Source organism: Alligator mississippiensis, chromosome 8 (assembly GCF_030867095.1).
Source record: "Alligator mississippiensis isolate rAllMis1 chromosome 8, rAllMis1, whole genome shotgun sequence".
NCBI lineage: Eukaryota > Metazoa > Chordata > Crocodylia > Alligatoridae > Alligator > Alligator mississippiensis.
Genome location: NC_081831.1, coordinates 76,381,022 through 76,387,558, shown reverse-complemented (window position 1 = coordinate 76,387,558; position 6,537 = coordinate 76,381,022). Strand labels below are relative to the sequence as shown.

At 42.3% G+C, this 6,537-nt stretch overlaps 1 long non-coding RNA gene across 1 annotated transcript in view; it reads right to left on the bottom strand.

Moving 5' to 3' along the window:
- Positions 1-202: 202 nt before the first annotated feature.
- Positions 203-6,537, bottom strand: part of LOC109284424 (uncharacterized) — a 142,976-nt gene continuing 136,641 nt past the window's right edge. Inside the window, exon 3 of the long non-coding RNA XR_002091877.2 lies at positions 203-253. This is a non-coding gene — a long non-coding RNA (uncharacterized LOC109284424). The remainder of the gene's footprint in view (positions 254-6,537) is intronic.

Genomic DNA, 6,537 nt, shown 5'->3' with positions numbered 1-6,537 from the left:
AATAATTCACATGAATGTCACCGAAAACCCCCAAAAACCTACTGGCCCATTTTCACAGGATCCCAGTATCGTCTCTGTGGGGAATATGCTGCGTACTGTTTTTCACTGTCTAAGCTCCTAACAAATGAGGAATGCAGCACGTCCTTTTATCTACGTACCTAGACTTCAGGCTTATGCTGAATGAGTTTAAAAGGTTTGCTTACCGGTAACATGTCAAGCCAGGTGAACAGCTGGACAAATCATCTGAATTCAGCTAAAAAAAAAAAAAAAAATCAAGTGAAAAGGGTGATATTTTTGTGGCTCTTCACTGAATTATGTGAACTCAGTGGTCATTCCCAGTCCAGTTGCAGTCTCTAATAGATAGGCATCTATAACTTGTTTCTAGTAAACAGTACCAACTACAGCTGGTAACTATTACCAACTAGTATTCTTGGCAGATACTGTAGATGAGCCATAAGGTTCACTAGTCAGAGATTGAACTGACAGAGATAAAACCAAGCCACCCTGATAGGACTGACTTTTTCCGAACGTGTTTGACCTGTCCTTTCAGTGACTTTTGATCCTTGTGAACTACGGCTAAATAATAAGCCTGAAGATTGAGGTCTGGCTGGTACTTATTGGCTATCTTTTTAAAGCTAGAGATTAAAATAAAATCTGGGTGAAACACATAGATAAAATACTAACCTTTCAATATTGATTATTTGACAAAGCAGAATCGACTCTTTAATGGTTTCTAAGGAAAAGCACCAAGAAATCCTGGACACTAATATTTAACTAAGCTACGCTAATACGTCATATCTCATTATTTCCCAGAAATTCAAGAACAGCAAAATTTATTGGGGGAGGTTATCCGGCATTTATGGGGGGGTGGGGGGGGTGCAGACATACAGTTCAGAAGGAAGCCTAAAGGTGAATGGCACTTGGGCTGTTAATTTTAATTAGGACCCTTACTTCAATATATTGCCCCTGGTATTTTCAGTGTATGTTATCCTCCATAGGAGAGGACCTATTATAACTGCTGCATAAGGGGTTTCAGCTCTGATAGTACAGTCCTGTGCTTCTGAAGCGGAAGGGTCAGCATTCTGGTTCCCACTTGTTTGCCCCATATATGCAAGTGTGAATTAACAGCTACATTTAGCAGCTTAGTAGGCATATGCACCTTGCAAATTAACACCTATATATAGCCCATTAGTATATATAGCAATTGTGCATCTTTGTATTTTTATACGATCTTTGGCATAACATCTAAAGAGGCTGTATCCAAATTCCCAAATCCCAAGCTTGGAAATCATGCTGTGAAACTCAGTGAATCTTTCTATTTATGTCTGCTTGCATCCCAAGCAGAGCCCGTGTAAAAAAAAAACTGAGACAGAGAGAGCAAACTGGCTAAATATTATCACCATCCTCAGCAATAGAACAGAAGAGCCATTACCATAATTTACAAAGGGATGAAAGGTCTCCTATTAAAAATGCATAGAAAATGAGAGTAATCAGGAAATACCCTGAACTTGCTGTTTTCAGAGTTACAGTTGCAAGTGGACGCAACCCCCCTATTGTATTGTATGAGAAAGCAGCTGTGCCATCATAACACTGTAAGTCATGAACCAGTTCACCATCTGCCCCATGTTGGATTTCTTCCAACCTGTTAAATAATTTGAACTGCTGATCTTTCATCTTGACATGTGTTTTTTGATTTTGAAAACATTTTTTTTTTTTTAAAAAAAGCATCTTTGGTGAATACAAGCATTACATTTCTGCTGCTGGAATTGCATAGAAATCGTAAGCATACAAACATTCACAATACTTAGTGGGTGTGTCTACATGTGCGCACATACTGTGCAGTAACTGAAATTGCTGCACAGTACAGGCATGCATCTATACGTGCACACCTGTAAATATAGCAACTTACACTGACTTGATCATAAATTTGATACCTGCATTATGCAGGGATTAAAGTTGCACCCGATTAATTACAGTGCAGTAACGCACGTGTAGACACCTTACTGTGCAGTAACACTGTGTATGTGGACTCACGTGGGAATAACTTTAGTCCTAAGTCAGTCCACACACAGTGTTAATGCACTTTAATGCCTGCATGTGTAGATGCCAGCCTATTCCTACTTACTGCACAGTACATATAAGCCAGCATAAATGCACGTGTAGACACATCCGCAGGGACCTAAAAATGGCGCACAGTATAAATTTAAACCTTGCCTGACAAGGTAGAAGTCTAGTTCAACAGGGATTCTGCTGGTTTAACAAATGCTTGTCCACTTACCTCTGATAGCAGCTCTCACTGTCAGCAGGCATCCCAGCATGCCTTGCTATGCGCTCCACCCTTCAGTGACAGAGAGTCTATGCCTTGGGCTGTGTTCTACTGCTGTAACCCAAGACACAGGAAATCACTCCCCATGACAGCTGAAGAACTGGGAAAGCCTTGCCCCTCTCCACAGCCCCTGGACTGTGAAACTTTTAGCCTCTCCACTCTATGAATCACTCCCTGAGCAGGTAGAGAAAGCAACCTGCCATCACCGAATCCCTCCACCATTCCTGGAGCCGCCCATCTTCCTCCCCCCTGGGACACTGACTGGCCCAACCCCACCATTTCCAAAATCCCCTGACCCTTGCCCCTCTCCAGACAGACCAGCCTACTCCTGCCCTCACCAGGACCAGCTGTCTCTAGGCAGACTGGGGAGTCTGCAAGCATGCTGGGATGCATGCTCTGCCCTCTACCCCCCCCACCACACACACGCACACACACACACCAGGTTGCCCTTCTCAGTGTAGTCTGTCTGCAAAGAAAGCAGCTGGCCCTATGAATGCTTGTTCACCTTTTAACCAGTACAGTTTCTAACTGCTAAACTTTCATTTGAATGCTTGAATGCGTCCCTTGTTTCTGATATATCCTATATATTTAATCATATTGTAAAAATTAGTATTACAGATTTAACCATTGCGCTGCCAATTATCCCCAATAAAGAGTGGATATGGGCTTGTTTACATCTTGCATTTTTCCACTAGTCAAAAGGAGCCCTATCTTGAAGCCACCAAAGAACCAACCTATTTCTTAACTCATGGAATGGTATCATAAGTAATCATTTAGTCTTTGAGAGTTTCCAGAGTCTGCATATGTGATAGCAAAAAAACATCCAGCTGATATGTTGATATACAACTGATTACCTCACCTAAGGTTTTCAATAATTTGTCTTAAAGATAGTGTTGTAGGGAAATCAAAAGAAAAGATGTCATAGCAAGCTTTAGAGATATCGGATTCACCTGAACTGCACGTTAAAAACAACTTCACACAAATGACCTTATGATTCCCTTTAGCAGGCCAAATAAAAATTACAGTATTCACCTTTTCCATTTGAGGATCCCCAAACACTTTTCAGTATAAAAATTATTTTACTTTGCTGCACTTCTAGACAGATACAGTACCCATGTTACAGAAGAGTCAAGTCACCAAAGAGGCCAATTCATTTCTATTTATACAACTACTGAATTTATATTTAAATTTATACTTAAATTTAAATATAAATGTATACAATTTATATTTCTATTTGTTATTTGAACCACCTTCAGCAGCAGTCTATGCCGAACCTTGGGGGCAAGAACTTCTTTCCTGTCCAAGCTCCTAAGGTTTGGAATAGCCTGCCGCCAGAGGTGGTTCAAGCACCTACTTTGAACACCTTCAAGAGACATTTGGATGTTTATCTTGCTGGGACCCTATGACCCCTGCTGACTTTCTGCTCCTGGGGCAGGGGGCTGGGCTCGAAGATCTTCCAAGGTCCCTTCCAGCCCTAATGTCTATGAAATTCTATGAAACTACTAAAAAGGACACCAAACTTACTGGGCTCTTGCCATTGGTATTCTTGACCTATCTTAACTACAACTGAAAAAACCATACTTCAAATCCCCTACACTGAATGAGGCACAAGGTATTGCTGGTATTAGGATCTAACTCCAGATCACTTCCTGAAGGTCACACATGGAGTTTGTGGAAGATTTTACAAGAAATTCCAGGAATCTAATCATTACATTTACTTGTGAGTAGTATGTTGGTAGATAGGGCTTAGAAATGCAAGCTTAAGCTATTTGTGACCTGATCTTGCCATAGCCTCGTAATTTAGTTGGACTCTTGAGACACTTAATTAAATTTACAAAGAGAATGAGAAAAAATGACAGAGGATAGTTTGGAAAATTTCACTTTTCCACCTCACCTGCATGGAAGGGGAAAAAAAAAAAAGAACATCAATTCGGTGGGACAGCTGCTGCCAAAAATAATTAGGATTCCAAAAAAAAATCTATGACCCCTTCCAAGCTGCTTTGTCTTGCTTTCCCAGGACACTTTAAATAAATGAACCAGCTAAAACAACTATTCACACTGTATATGCCAATGTAGCAAAACCCCCAATTTTTCTTTTTTTTTTTTTTTAATATTTATTTTTAAATGCATTCCCTCCCCTTCCCCAACCATTTCTGAACTTTTCTCTCCCTCTCTATTCCCTATAGATAAGTATAAGTGAGCTCAGACTTAGGATGAGCTTTAAACATTTTTATTTTGGTAGCAAATTTTTGGTTTTGGATATCCATTGTTTTATATTGTATTATTATTAGGTTTGTATTGATTCTTACTGTTGTATATTGTATTATCATCATTTTTGTACTGATTTTTATTGTTTCAAATGGATACTGTATGGTTTAGGCCTGTGTATGTAAGTGAACCGAAGTCATGCCAAATTTCCATTTTATATGTCAAGCCTCCATCTTCTGTCCTCTGCCTGGGCATCCCATGTTGCAACAATATGATTCATTGTACCCCTCCCATGTAAATTGGTTCCCAGATGAATGAGAATGATTGGGAATGATTGAAATACAATGGTAGCAGGCCTCTGCTGCATGGCCTGTAGCAACTGGGCCATCACCTTGCATTGATTCAACCAGGAACCATGGACCTCACCCAGGAACAGAGACAAGACCAGCATTTGAAAGACAAAAGACCCTCCAAAACCAGCAACTCTCACCATTAGACACCCGAAACTGCACATCCCTGCATGGAGCACACAAACTCAGTACGCCAGGGGCTGACCCTTGTCTGGGCATGCCTCCTGTCACTAGGGTCACACAAAGTCTGCCCCTATAAAAAGAGGCAGTGAAGACAGACCCAGTGGGACGCCCTCTCCATCTGGACCAGTACCATGCCACACCACCTATCCACCCAGAGGCCCTGCCGGTGACCCCCCTCTAGTCAACATCTGCTAGACAAGGACCCCTTTCCAGTCTGGATAGGTAGATATTACCTGCACACCTCCTCCTACAATTTGGACACTCTCTCTCTCTCTCTCTCTCTCTCTGTCTCTCTCTCTCCTCCTGGACTTCAGTGAACTTCAGCCCCTGCACCAAGCCTCTCTCACCCCTGCTGCCATTGTGTGTGGGTGGGTAGGTAGGTGGGTGCAAGGGAACCAATAAGACATTGTGTCACCATCTCCCCCGTTCAATAAAACCACTGTCATTTGCAACCCCAAGCTGGGTCATGTTTTACTGAATCCCAGTCCCTTCCCTATCTTAAATTTCAGTCTCATTTTCTCCATCTCTCTCAGCTCTAGCCCCTACCCCTCTCCACTCATTTCCCGATCTCCTCTCAATTCCTACTGCCTTTCCCTGTGACTTTCTGCTGCCTTTCTCTGCTTTCCTGCTGCCCTGCTGCCTGCTGCTTTTCCTGTGATTTTCTGCTGTCTGTCTCTCTGTTTTCAGGTTTCGCCTGCACCTTCTGTAATCCTCCCCCCGGCCCTCCCCCTCCAGATTCCCAGCTCCTCTTAGCTGTCCTGCAGTTTTCTCCAGCTTCCAGCACCTACTACAGCTCCCTGCAACTTCTCCAGATGCCCCAGAGCCATTCTCTGGCTCCCCACACCCAGAGCCCCTCTTTAACACCCACACTTTCCCTTAGTCCCATTTTCCCTGTCCACATCTACCTTTTCAACTCCCCTGTAGCTCTGGCTCCAGTCCCAGACTCTGTGCGGGCATGCTTCCCTGTTCTGCAGGCTTTTGGCATTGTCTTTTAATCAATTAAGATCAATTAAACTAAAGTTACCCCCAAGCCTCAGTCCTTCAGCTGAGGCCCCTCTAGTCTACCAGTTCTAATCCCAGTCCCAGTGCCTTTCATTTCCAGCAACTTTCACTCCCTATACTTCTACTTTCTTACCTTAACCTTTCCCCAGGTATCCCAAGTACACTAAGCAGATACATACATACATACATACCTATCACAACACCCAACTTAGCAACTCACTTGTATGTATGTGTAGGTGGGTGGTATGTGTGTAAATTACTGAATATACATACATATACATATATAGATATCATTGTGTGTGTGTGTGGTATATGAATTAGTAATCCACATATGTGTATTGGATGTGCAGGTGTTGGTAACTGGTAACTGATTCTGTCTAAATTTGGTGTGTGTAGCGTGTATGGCCTTAAACTGGTGATAGGTGTGCATGAACCTAGACTGGTTATTTTGAACATGTGTGTATCTGA